Below are 14,886 nucleotides of genomic sequence, written 5' to 3' on the forward strand. Positions count from 1 at the left end.
TGTGCAAATCATAAAAAAAAACGCAGTGCCGCCTGCGTCTTAGATAAAAATCACTTAGTATGCTTACACACACACTTACACAAACACGCAGCACAAGCATGCATGCTAACTTTATAGCTAACAAAAATCGTTAATAAATTAAGCGGAAATATATTTCCCAGTGGTTGTCGGAGTCTGCCCTTTTGTTGTTGTTGTTGTTGCTGTTGTTGTTATTGTTATTATGCTTTCTGTCGTTTATGCTATGGGCGCTATTGAGTTGGTCGTTGTCCTGTCGCTATTGTTGTTCTTCTTGTTGGCGCCTCTCTCTCCCATATTTTGGGTTTTAGGAAACAAAAATGCTTTTGGCTTGGTAATGGTTTTTTAATTTTAGTGTCGTTGAAATTATGGCCGAAACAATAATTTAATAAGTTAATGTCGTTGTTGTTATTGTGGTTGTTGCTGCTGCTATCACTACTGTTGCTTTTGTAGCGCAACAATTTTCATTTTGTTGCTACTTTCGGGGGTCTTAGAGTGGCAACAATGTAATTTATGTGTCGATTTTGTTGCTCTTTATTTATTTTTTTTCCACTCGAGGCCAGAGGCTGCTGCTCAGGTGCAAAGTTGTGAGCAGCCCGGGGAAGGAGAAGGTGTGAGAGGCGTTTGTAACGCGCTGTTGAAGTTTCGTAAGCTGAAATTGTTTTAATGGGTGTGTGCGGTCTGGGTGTCAGTGTGTGAGTGTGTGCGGAGGTGTGGAATGTGCCAGAGTTTCGGCTTGGTTGTGCCACTGGCTATTTTCAATTTATTGGCGCGCCCGCTAAAAATTACTTAGCTGGAAAAACAACAACTGTTTTTGGAGCTTTTATGTACGCGCGCTAAAAGAACATACTTTAAAATGTATCATATGGACTAGACAAAAAGCATCTTTAGACTAACCTGAGATATAAAATATTTTTATATCTAATATGTATATGATTTATGGAACAAAAGAATGGGAAAACTGACTTTTATTCTTGACCATTACAAATGCCTGTTTGCTTATAATTAGATTTCTTGTTTTGCAACCTTTTATATTTACGAATCCTCGTAATAAAGTATAGGCGTTCGCTAAGCCCCTCATTTTGTCATCGAGTCATTTATCGAACGCCGACTTAAAAACAAATGTTTATTACCACCATAAGCTCCCTTTATAACCAATATTACTGCTCTCTCTGAAATTGCCTACAAGTTCAACCCATCAATTTTTATACTCGTATGTCACTGCTGTATTTGGCAGTGGCACTTGAGAGTGGCAAATCATATGCAATTTGTTAGAGCAACAGCAACAGCTCATAAAATCCCCACAAATTGTACTTGCTGTGTGCGCAGTGCTATAAAATGTCGCTGAACTCCCGTGGACAGTCAGAAAATAGGACAAGTGACAACTTTAAAGCTTAGACAGCTCTGCAGACAGCAACCACAAGCAGTGAGGAATAAAACAATGCGCTGTGCAATGGAAGGCACTTTATGACTTGATTTTTTATATGTATCGTATTTTTCTTTCTTTTTATTATTTTTATTATAATTTCATATATGTATTTCATGATAAAAATTTTTGAGAAGGCAAGCAGTCCTATGCAGAAGCTAGAAGCATTTTTGCATAAATTTTTTAGAATTATACGTTATGATTTTTACGATTTTGCTTTTATTTGCTTGCGACCAGCTACTATAGACACCCACATACACACACACACACTTGTTCAAACATGGCTCGTCCATATTATTTCTATGCCAATATAAGCTGCATAAAATTTTACCCTGAAAGAAAATAAAACAAAACAGAAAAACACAAAAAAAAAACAAAAAAGAAAAAATGGTGGATGTAAACTCTGCGGGGATGGAGGATAAGGCTGACTTCGCTGACATATCGTGTAACCATGTGTGGAGTGCCTGTCCTAGCTTGTTGGCTCGGCTGACATTTCGGGTTGTTGCTTGTTTAGAAAAAAGAATACAGAATAAAATAACAACAGAAACAACAATGGAAAAACATAACCAATTTGTGTCACCATAATTGTAATTCGGCTGTGCTTGCAACTATCTCGCTCTGGCATATGCTGTCTACACGTGTGCAAACACACATACATACGCAAAGTATATGCATATGTATGTTATATGTCGCTGAATGGCCAAGGGGCTTCAACTCTTTGCAGCTCTGTCCGTTTTGCATAGAAAAGGAGGGGGATGGCGGCAAAAAACAGTGGAAAATTCAACATATTTTCTCTTGACAAACATATGCAAATTTCTGTTGGCAGGCTTGTTTTATGCACCACAACACTCGCACACACTAACACTCTAACTGACGCAGACACAAATTCGAGCAGCATTTCGGATTTTGCATGCTTTTAGGCAGATCTGCTCTATGTTCTATGGTCCATGTTTCACGCCCTATTCCCATTTCTACTTCCATCCAAATTTGAAATTCTGGCGAAATTAATTTTCCAAATTAAATTCAACGAAAATTTTACAGCATCAATAATCCTTACAAAGGCAAATGCCATAAATGCCAAAACAAATAGACACAAAAACTTCTGCAGGCCAAAAAGGTCGCTAGAAGTTGAAAAAGGTAAAAAGAGTGGACGAGATGAATACAAGACGGTGGCCTGCCCCTTGGCGCAATCAGGCATGAAAGCAATTATTATGATTGTTGTGCGGCAAAAGTATTTGGAAATTGCACAAATAATCGTGGCCTGAAAAGTATTTGTAAAGAGCAATAAAAACATCAAGAAAATGATGCATAGAGCGGCAGGTGGCAAAAGGTTACGTCTCTTATTTGTTGTTCTCGTTGTTGTTGCTGTTATTGTTTCATTGTAGTTGCTTTTTGTTTAGTCGCACGTTTAACAGACAAAACAAAAGGTTTAAAACTTTAGCAGAAAGAAAATTAATAAGAAAATGACCAACTAAGCAAAAGAGAAATAGAGACAGATGGGCATAGAAACGGAGAAAGAGTGATCGGGTAATAGAGAGAGAGAAAGCGAGGGAGGACAAACAAACTCAAAGCATTGCCCAATAATTACGTACAACAACAAGAAAGAGAAACAAAAAAGAATCAAATTCAAACTGCATGAAACAATCAAAATGGCAACACACACACACACCATTACAGATGGCAATCAGCGCTTAAGCACTCCCTGTAATCAGCCAGTGGGCATTGGCAATCACCCAAACTTACCCATACAAATAGAAAGCGCACAGTGGGCTACAAAACTTAAACTTTTTTAAAAAGAGATTCATGTATATTTGAATAATAATGTTGAATTAACCTTTGGCTTTTAAAAACCTTAGACTGTAGTGAAAGAAATATTCATGCCTTATCATTTCATTTAAGTGTCTTAGTTGGACATGGTATATTTGTATAAAGCATCTTGACTGACACATTGTTCATAAATAAAATTGATAAATGTCCACAGTTTCTTAATCTTTAGTGTTGAGACCACCTTCAATATACATCTAATCTATACATCTAAAATATTTATTTGCTTCTACTCCTTCAACTGTATATTTAAGACCAAGTTGATGTACAGAATACATATAGCTTGCCTTGAGAAAAGAACAAAATGTATATTGTCTTCCAATTTAAAAAATTCAACATCTCTGATAATTAAGAAAGTAGAGATAAAAGACATTTGCTTATAACCTCAACTGCACTCCCATTAAAGTGATTTTTGCATTGTATTTCGGCAAAAGAAGCCACTGTGTGGCGGCGCGCAGCGTAGAGAAATGAAAAGTTTTGTAATTAAAATTGCGAAAAAAGGAAAAAATTTTCTTTTCTGTGCAGATAAAATACTTTGCTCACTCTCTTGCCCCACATGGCCTGACCAATGGTGCATGATTGAAGGTTTTCAGCGTCATTTGCTAATGGTAGCTCGTAGCAGCAGTAACAATCATCCTCATACATATGTACATACATACATATACGTGTATTTCTGCTCCCAATGAATGCGGAAAGTTGTTGCGGTTGTATGAAGCGTAGCTATGTCGATGGCCAGCAACCGTTTAATGATAGCTTTTTTCATTATTGAGTTTTAATTGAGGCAATTATCATTTGAAATATAATAGCCTTGCCGATTTCGAGATGAAGCGCAAACACACACATAGAACAACGGAACACCCGCAAGTTCATTGCTCCATGAACACAAACAAACCGCAGACTGCCATGCAGCAGCCCGGTTTGCTCCCTCCGAACATTGTGGCCAATGCAGCCTGTTCAGATAACTCCCCACTGTGAGTGGTTATACAAAAAAGTATGTATATTTATGTGTGTTTTTAGATACATATGCTATACATATCTACTATAACTTACAGCACACATTTTTCTCGCATACCTTTGACGTCCACAAAATGTAAGTTCATTTAATTGTACATTTTTTGCAAACTAAATAATAAAGTCAAAAGTTACCAAAGCGTATTATGTATCTTTTTAAAATCAGTTTTATTAAAAAAATATCGAATTTTTAAAATTAAAATTGCACAAATTAGTACGTGAAATAATTAGAAACAAGAGCAAGCCAGGCACTGAAAAAATTGGATTTGGATAAAATGAATTAAAATATCAATTACATTTAGGAAGTTAAATTTATGTATGGTTTATCTATGGAATTATAGACAGTATTGGCAAGGAGGGGGGAAATCAAAATTATATAGGTAGATTAAGGGAGTCTTTGTAGGTCATATCCGAAACTCAGGCACTTATACAGATCAATTGATCGATAGCTCATCGTGCAGTTTAAAAATATACTTATATGGTACAGAGTGGAATATGATTTTTTCTGCGTGTGACATACTCTGCACAAACCTAACATACGTTCTATTAACCTTCTGTAACTGTAAATATTATTTGTATATTCTCATAATATAGTAAACAGTTCTACGTTGTTTTTTCTGATATTAATAGTAAAATCATTGTAAAATTGTTCAATGATTCGAATACAAACATCAATCATACGCCTTGCGTTTTGATTAATTTTGATATTAGCTAACAATTAACATTAATTTGCACCCAATGCGTGTGATAAATGCGTAAAATCAATTATTAGCTATGTAGCGATTTATTTATTGACATGCGTATTAGTCAGCATGCTGCCAATTAAATATGCATCTGTTTCAATTATGTGCAAAATACATGTAGTACATGAGTATGTGAAAAGTTTAAAATGGGGAAAGCATAGCATGAAATTGCGCTGCCTGAGGTGAGTTGCCAAAGTTATTTCTTGCTAATTACATGGAATGACGAGGACGAGGACGATAAGACAATGACTACTATAGCGATGAAAATGAAGATGACGTTGATGATGCTGACAATGATGACGAAGAGCAACCACAGACAAAAATGGCGGCGCTAAGACAAGTTGAGACAGTCAGTCATGCAGTCAGGCTGCCATTCAGTCAGGCAGCCACTTCTGCTGCAGCTCAAGATGTATCACTTAAGGCATTTAAATGTTCAAGTTTTAATGCAAAACACAGACACTGACATAAGCCCAGTGTGCATATGTTGATCTATGTGTATGTGCATGTGTGTGTGTGTGTGTGTATGTATGTGGGTGACACACATGCATATGTAAGTATGCATATTTAAGACACAAATTAACTTATAGCAACAATGAGCGACAGCGTCTTCATCTTCTTCATCATTGTAGTTGTCGTTGACGACGCTTAATAATGTGTGTGTGTGTGTGTCTGTGTGTGTGTCTGTGTGTGTGTGTATTTGTGTGCCTCTCTGTGTGTATGCAAAGTGGCACAGTTGTTAGCCAAATGCCTTGACGATGGCTAAAGAAAAAAGCAAAAATACAAACATTGCATGCTTCTGGGCGTCAACAGAAATTGTTGCAATTTCGTTTCGCTTTTGTGCAGCGAAAGTGCGCGCATGCGACTTACTTTTGCCTTGTTTTCATTTTTAATTAATAATTAAGAAATAAGCACAACAGCAGCAACAACAAAAGCAGCCACCACAGCCACAATGAAATTCCAGTTGGCAATGTTGTTGTTGTTGCTGTTGCTCATGCAAGTCATCCTCATTGAGTGTGGCATACCTTGAGGCGCACCATTTTCATGGGCTAATTAGACAGAGCTGACTTAGCGTTTGCATCGAACCAGGCGTATTAAGTAGCTTGTGGCTTGCGTTTTGAATTAATATGGGTAATATGTAAAAGGAAAAATAAAATTTTTCACAAAACCTATATTATATTGAAACAATTTATGAATATTCATTTCTCACTAAAATAGAGTAGATAAAATGGCAATGACAAAATACAGCTGTGTTAGTTTTCAGTGCACTCTTAGGGTAAGATTCGATATAAACGTACACCATCGAATTCTTTAATCGCTTCCTTTGTATTGGAAGTTAAAGGTATTGCAGCTTAGATTAAACATTTTCATGCAGCTAGTCCTGCCACAGTTGCAGCAAGACCTAAGTTTTCCATGCTCGATTGCATTGTAATTATATCCAAGCTTTACCTGCCTACTTAACAGAACCATTTGCGACCACATTCACTCTCCAAATGGTTGTCTATAATTTTCTCGCGCAGCCATTTTCGATTCAATAAAATAAAAAAAGAAAGAAACGGAAAACTGAAAACCTCATAAAAATGTAAAATTTTTGCGCTTTATGCACGCGGCTGGCCGAGCATAGCCCACAGGCAGGCAGGCTGGTAGGCTGGCAGGCAGTGAGACAGTGGGGCAGCACTTAAAATCCAAACCACAATATTGCCATGTTTGTATGTGTGCACTTTGTGCGCGTGTGTGTGAGTGCCACCAATACCAGGAGGCATTCAATACGGTTGGTCGTGTGCGTGAGCGTGGCGCTCAAACCAACGCACTTCCGGTTTAATTAAACGGAAACTGATTTAATTGCATATTTGATGAGCTACGAAGCAGGCGAAATGGATGGCGTTAGCGATGGCTGGAGCGGTTGGAGGTTGAAGGCAATGGCGATGGCAATGGGGAGAGCGACAGCATCGGCGACTTTTGTCGTTGGTGTCCTCGTCGTTGGCAACTAGCGTGTTAATGCCGCGCAATGTTTCTGTTGCCAGCACACTTAGTTATGCAACAGTAACAAGAAGAAGAAGAAGAAAAACAACAACAACACCAACAACAACAATGACAAGAACGACAACGACAAGGTTGATGGCTGAGCAAGAGGCTGTGTGGCAATGACTCCGGCAATGACTGCTCATCAAAGCCAGTGAGAAGGACTATGCTTTGTCATAAACTTGACGCTTTGAGCTTAGCATAAATTGTGATGAATACTAAAATGGTATTTTATTTATGCGTCACTTAATTACACCCACACATAAACAGAAAAACAGACGTACAAATATATAAATACGAGTGTACTATACAGGACGACTGCGGCCTTGCGCGCATTTTGTCGCCATTTTACGCTTAGTTGATGCTGCAATTGTGAAAAAAGTAGCAGTTCGTACTTGAAGTTGGCGCCAAGCGCGCCAGGCCATCTAAGCGTTATAAATAAATAAATAAATAAATCTTTCCTACCATACTGTCGTTCTTTGCTCCTTGCTCTTTGCTCTCACTGCGCCTCATAGTTAATTTTTATTATTGCTTTTTCCGACATCGACAGCATTCGCTTCACCATGGCCATCATCAGCACCAGCACCAGCGCCAATACCATCCTTGTCCTCCTTATTTTTCTCTTGCAGAGTCATAGTCATCGCCTCTCTTGCCATTGCCATTCGCATTGCCCTCGCGCTTTCTTTTAATTTAATGTGCGCATTTTTATGAACATGTTAATTTGATATTCAATAAAGTTGGTTTGATTTTCGGCTTTTAATGGATTTTCGCTTTTAATGACACTCGGCAAGTAAGGAGTGGCTTCCAAATTGGCAGTCGTCGCCTCTCTGTTTTAATGCTTATTGTCATTTTCACAACGCTTCGTTGCAGATTGCTTCGTCTTATAGTCCGCCTCGCTGTCCTTTTCCTCCCGTTTGTCTTTCTTCGCGGGTGTGAATGGCTGCACAGCTTGTTGAGTTTGTGATTTGTGTGCGCTGCTTCCTCAACTCAAATTGAAGGGGATCCTCTTCTCTTCAGTCAGGCTGTGAGATTTTAAGTGTATGCATCAAAGTGTGCAATAAAAATTTGTAAACGACTGAGTGCAGCAATAGCTGAAAATGGCTTTGAACGGATTCCAAGAAGCTCATGATTAGTAGAGATTGTGAGAATTAGAGCTTCAGTTCACATTGGAAGAAAAAGGTCGTTAGATTGGTCGCAGCTCCACGGCAGACGAATAAAACACAAAACTACTGTAAGCTTTGGCTCAACAGCTTTTTTTTATAATTGAATGAAAGTTTGGCTTTCAATCCAACCGATAAATAAAACAATAAAAAATTATTATAGAATTACAAATTATGTAATCCAATTAATATGCTGTAATGCTGTTAATTATGTACTAAGCTTTTTAAAATATTTAAATTGTTTTGTGCTGTTGTATAATTTTGTTAGTAGAACATAAATACAAATATAAATTCAAACCAATTAGGTAAATGAATATATGTTGAAGGAAGGCTGGAACGCCTATGAAGAGTTTCCTTTGTATTAAATATAGGGATTATATTTCTGCTCTACTAAATGTAGCCGTTACTCATCCACAGCCACCCAATTCTGGCGCGTGCGCCTCCTTTTTCCTAAAAATAGCATCTTTTCTTTTGAGTCCTACTCGTTAACTCGTAAAAGGCGGGTCGTATTTCCCATTTACAAGCTACCTTCACCTTAACATTTTACATTCTACTATTTTACGATTTTAAAGTACATTATTGAGTAATTATGCGGCATCAAAAAGCACGCAGTCTGCAGCAGCAGTAGCAACAACAACACCCACATCTACTTACTACTTGTTATTACTGTCTACTCAACCCGGCATCACACTCTTTCACACCCACTTACTGCTTCCTACCTTCGCTTTTACTCGCAATTTTATGAACACTCAAAATGCTAACACACATAACATTAACAGACTCATTAACTGTGAACAAACAAATATATAATTTGTAGCATAATAAATTCTTTATACAACATGCCTCAACATTTGTGCGCTTATACAAATAAGCATTGTCGACAACAGCTACAACAACAAGAACAACAATAACACAGCACGCGGAAGCCACAAAAATGACGACAAACAGGACCCTCCCAAAAAAGAGAGGCAACAAGGAAGACACCAAAAAAGAAAGAAAAAGAAATGGAAGCTAGCGAAAAATTATATAGAAATACATACAAAAAAATCCTTTTATTACTTTGGCGCGCGCGCGCCTTTACTGACGGCAACAGATTTCAAAGTATGGACAATGGAAAGGGACTGGCTGGCAGCAAAAATGAATTTAGCATAAATGAAACATTTTTACGATCTGCCATTACAGCAAAACGCAGCGCCCAAGCAACATGACAACAATAAAAACCCAGAACACACAAAACAAACAAACAAACAAACGAACAAACAAACGAACGACGAGGAATGATACATAATAGAAAGAAAGCGGGCAAAAGCAAATACAAATACAATATTTTAGCACAGGACAGTACAGGACAGCTGCCCAGTTGGGCAGCACTGCGTCGTCTGTCTACGTGTAATGAAAAAAGTATATGCCATCTGCAAGTAAACTGTACGAATGTGTAATGCGTGTGTGATTATGTGCGTGTCTGTGTAATAGCGGCCAGAAGCTGGCCGAGCTCCCAATACCTATGCATGTAGTATATACTTATGTGCACATACATATATAATCACCATATGTGTAAAATATATATAGCACGAGTTTGTATACATACATATCACATATATAAGTGGCGATGTCATAGACACACGCATACCAACACTCATTTCAACAGATAGGCTTAGGCAATAAAAAACATCATCGAAACCATTTGTCAAAAGTACGCTGACGAGAACAGCACCGTCTACATATGTGGATGTGGATGTGGACGGGGGCGTGAACGGTGCTGGAGACGCGGTCGCGAATGTGAATGGGAATTGGAATGCGAATGTGAGCCCAGTCAAGCGGTCGTCGCACAATTGTCAAAAGTGAGTGAGACACGCACAGCGAGGCAAAAACATTTCGTATTCATTGCCAAAAATCACAATAACATCAGCGCAGCAGCAGCAGCAGCAACAACAACAACAACAACATCCACAACGAGAGTACTCGTTGTAAACACAAACACACACACACACACACATACTCTCAGAGACCAGACAAAGGCACACTCCACGGAGTCACCATCGCATCAATATGATGTGGCAATACGCTAACTCGTGTCCAAACACGCGCGTCTACAATCCAAAACGTTGCCCTGGCAATGTGGCATTCAACGGCTTCGTGCTGGTCGCTCATTTTGTCCACGCCATTTTAAAGCGTTCGCCGGCAGCACGACGCGCCTTAAATGTGACTGAAACTTCTTCACTGTCCGCTGTCCTCTGTCCGCTGTCGGTTGCCCTCTGTCCGCTGCTCTCTGCTCACCATAGTATATTGCTGTGCGTGTTGCCTTTGCCGTTGCCTACGTTCTCTATAGTACGAGTACGGCGTAAAACGCATAAATAATCTTGTTGCTCACGGCTGTTGAAATGGCGTGAAATAATAAAAGAGACGTGAAAGCAATAGCAGCAGGCAATGGCAACCAGTGGCAAAAACAACAGGAATAACAGAAACAACAACTGTTCTGTTCAAAAGCAACTAAAGACGACGTAGCACCAGCCAAGGCAGTCCGTGAGCTTTTTAAGTTCCCTTTTTTTCGGCGTCTGTGTCGCTGTTGTTGTTGTTGTCGTGGTTGTTGTCGCTGTTGCTACTGCTACTGCTACTGCTACTGTAACGACCGATAATAGTGACAGTGCGCCTGCAGGCTAGTGCTAACGAAATCGCGATTTTTAGTGCTCTACAATCGAAATCGCTTCAGGGAGCCTTTGCTTGCATCGCGTATTAAGTGTTGCCAAGGAGATTGCGTATACGCAATGTGATCTCTTGATTTTCCCATTGAATAAAAGTAGTTGAGTAAGTCCGTTAAACTCGTACTTACTATTTCCTATAGAAGTCAGAGTACATGAAGTGCGCCATTTTCTAGGCCGTTTTCGAGCATTATCAAAACTTCTGATTCAAAAGTTTAACGAAATCAATTGAAGTGAAAAGCATTTTCTTTTGAGTTTGTTGATAGTTTCTGTACAGTTTGATAGGAATCGGAAATGCTGTTGATTTCTGAATAACTTAAATCATTTTCCCACGTCCATAAATAATCTTATGAGGGTTCTGTAAAAAACGGTTAGATTGTAGTTTTTATTTTCATATTATTTACATGAATTAAAATGTTTTAAAATAATCAAAATACATAGAGCAAATGAAAAACTGGCCAAATAGTTAGAGTTAATTGGGGCGATGCGTAATAAGTAGAGTATCTGACATTTTCAGATGTCGTGTTGACTGTCGGTATCTTTAAATAATATACTTATATTCGTAACATTTGATTTATGTGTTGTGTGCATATATAAGTATGTATTACATTTTTTACATTCCTGCCACTTACTTAATTTGTGTGTTTATTGCAGTTGGCCAAGTTTTTGTGTGTTTATTTTGGCCGCAGGGGTGGGCGGTCGACAGTGGGGTATGAAAGGCGTCTGTTACGCACCAGATATTCCGAAGTATTTACACGCGAAATAGCAACAGCAACAGCAAACAAATAATCATAAGAAGCAAATACAACAACAATAGCAAATGCCAAACGGCAACGAAAAATTGTAGACTATTTAAAAAATTTATGTGCGGATGTTTTGCCGTCGGGATATTTCCGGTTTATGATGATTATGTTTTGTTTTGTGCGGGCATGGTCATACCGCCCCTCCCTGCTGATGCTCTCCTTCTTTTGATGATTCTTCTCTTGCTGTTGTTCTCGTTGTTGTTGTTCTTGTACTTTTATTTGCGTTTATTTTTAACAAGCGGATTACTTCTTCGGCACTTTTTTATATCTCTAGGTCTGTCTCTATGCCCTCCCGTCGCATTTTCATTTCTTTTGTTAGCGCGCAGCGGCAACAACAACCAAACGCAGCTCATGCCACGCATAGCTGTCTTCATAATAAAAATAATAATAATTTCTTTTATTTTTTATTTGCTTTTTATGTTGGCATAGGGCAACTTTTTATTTGCTGCACACGCCAGTCCGTTGCATTAACACTTCAAGTGCTGAAATTGTTGCTAGTATTTTAATTATTGTTTAAAAACATTTTTATGCATTGGTATTTCCTTCTTTTGCTTTTGGAATATTGCATAAGCAGCTTATTAATAATTTCTTCCCAGTATGGCTTCACTCATTTTTCTCCTTCTTCAAGTTAATCAAAACAACTGGCGACAATAAAAGGGCTTGTAATCACAAAAATGTCTTGCAGACATAAGCGGCAGAAACAATACATCTGGGTGTGGCTGCATTGTATGTGAGTGTAGACTATAGCGATGGTGCTAGGAAACAAGCCGATGTTAAGGGGGTTACATAGTCTGCGACACATATCACTGCTTAAGGCCGTGTAATATACGAGTATGTATAAAGACGGAATAACAAAAGAATTCTACAGAATGAATGACAAATAATATATAAAAATGAAAAGAGAATCATTCAATACGTATGACGATTGTACTAAGATACTAAGTTTTTATAATAATCACGAAAGCATTTAAGGGCTTCATTATGTGAAATAATTGAAAACGGTTTTGCAATAATTGCTATTAACTCTCTCTAATTTACCATCTTACTCGCCATTGGCGCTTCTTCCTAAATGCTACTAAAGCTTGTAGTTTAATTCTGCGTATTGCTAATATTGGCAAGTTCTTCCGACTTGTTCGTGTTAATACCAACATTTTATTTTGTGACGCTTTTTCCTTGTGCAAAGAGCAACCCTCCGCAAAAGCAGTAGAAATTAATTTGCTTCCAAAAGCTCGCACACACTCACACACAGTCACATAGACAAAGAATTGTGTATTATTTTTATTTCTTTATACAAAGAACCGTCTGCCATTTATGGTGGCAACTCCTCCATTTGTTTTGGTCAACGGTAGCGTCCTTGTGGGTATGTAACAAAGCCAAATGTTACCACAAAAAGTAATCTCTGAGTATAAACGCATATCCGACTGCAATTATGCTGAATGCTGAACATAATGTGACCACAATTTTCATTACCGCAGGCATGTGTAATGGTCTCGCACACAAACATGTTTGCTCTTAATGTCAGTCAAAGCGTACAGCAAGAGAATAATGCTAAATTTTTATATGCAACATTGGTGCTAAGCTTCATGGTCATCTATACATAAAACTGCAGCTGAAAATGCGCCTAATATGCGGCCATACAATAAGCTTGTAAGTCGGCGACAAAGTCACTTAATAAGCCAAAAAACAATGACAGGCTTTAACCCTACAGACACATCTATGTATGTGATGTACATACATACATACATGCCCGTACATATATGTAAATGTATATGTGTACAGAAAGGCAGCTGCATGCACGCCTCATAAAAGTCTAATTAATTAAAATCGTGCCGACAAGCCGTGCACTAAGGCCGAGAGGACAACTAAGCGTATGCGTAACGCCACAATGCGCGTATGCGAAATGCGCACTGGGACTAAGCAAAGGCAATGCGCGCTGGCTAATTAAAAGCAAGCCACACATACACACCCACAACACTCATAACAAAAAAAAAAAAAAAAATCTGTCGGAATAGTACGAGTAACAAAGCTTCCAGTCTTCCATCTACCAGCCATCTGCCATGAGGGGTTTCTAGCCTGTTGGTGGGTGGGTGTGTGTGTGTGTTATAAAGTTAATCATGCCTCAAAATACGTAAATGCCACGCACAAAGTTAGGAGACAGGAGACAGGCAGTCGCCTGGAAGTCCTGTGGGGCATGGGCCATAAAAAAGTACGCCCAGGCTCAGGAGCAGGCAACGTTTGATTAAAATCTGTTTTAATAAAGTTCTATGTGCGCTTTATTGATGAGTTTTATTGTAGCCAGGCAACAGTTTGTAAGTTAGAGTAACATTAGGAGTACCAGAAGTGGCAGAAGCAGCAGCAACAACAACCGCATAAGAATGTTAATTAGATTTTATTATGTGTGTGTGTATTAGCAAATGTGTGGGTGTGTGTATTGAGCTATTTGCTTGCTACATAATGCCAGCGGGATTATGGCTTATTAAAAGGCTTATGAAAGTCAAAAGAAACTTTACTTAATTTCAGTTAGTTAGCAGCAATGAAAACAGCGCAGTTGCCAGCCACTTGAGCTTTGGTCGAAAAACTTTCTCGGGCATTTATGCTCCTTCATTTATTAAACACGCACACCCACACACATACGTATACTATATATAGTATACATACATGCAAAATAGGTGTGTGAAAATGTGTGTGTTTGTGGTGCTAATAAAAAAGCAAACGGAAACGCAACCTCCAAGTCAACCAAATCAAATCAAATGCGCCGGCAATTTTACAACGATTTTTGCTGGCGGCTTATGGGCCAGCCATAAATTCAAATGTTGCAGCATAAAATCAAATAAAAAAAGAGGCGAAAAATGTGCCATAAACGTAAAATTGGCAAACACTTTATACCATTACCATGATTAGCAGCTGGCATCTGAACTGCTTCGACTCGTACTCGTATATTCTAATCCCTAGGCCGGGCTCACAACAAAATGACAACTTTGCTGGCAAACATTTGCTGGTATTTATGAATTTGGCAGCCTGTTTTTTTCAATTACAGCCAACTACAAAGTTAGGCGAAATAAATTTCATTTCGTTTTCATATTTTTTAGTATGCTTAATGCGTTGCCTTGACTATGCGGTCACATTACGCTTCATCGGCTGCCAATTCTACACCTTTGCTCCAGCGCAAAGCGAAAGTCTGGCTTT

Source organism: Scaptodrosophila lebanonensis, unplaced genomic scaffold (assembly GCF_003285725.1).
Source record: "Scaptodrosophila lebanonensis strain 11010-0011.00,11010-0021.00 unplaced genomic scaffold, SlebRS2 tig00000053-arrow-pilon, whole genome shotgun sequence".
Taxonomy (NCBI): domain Eukaryota; kingdom Metazoa; phylum Arthropoda; class Insecta; order Diptera; family Drosophilidae; genus Scaptodrosophila; species Scaptodrosophila lebanonensis.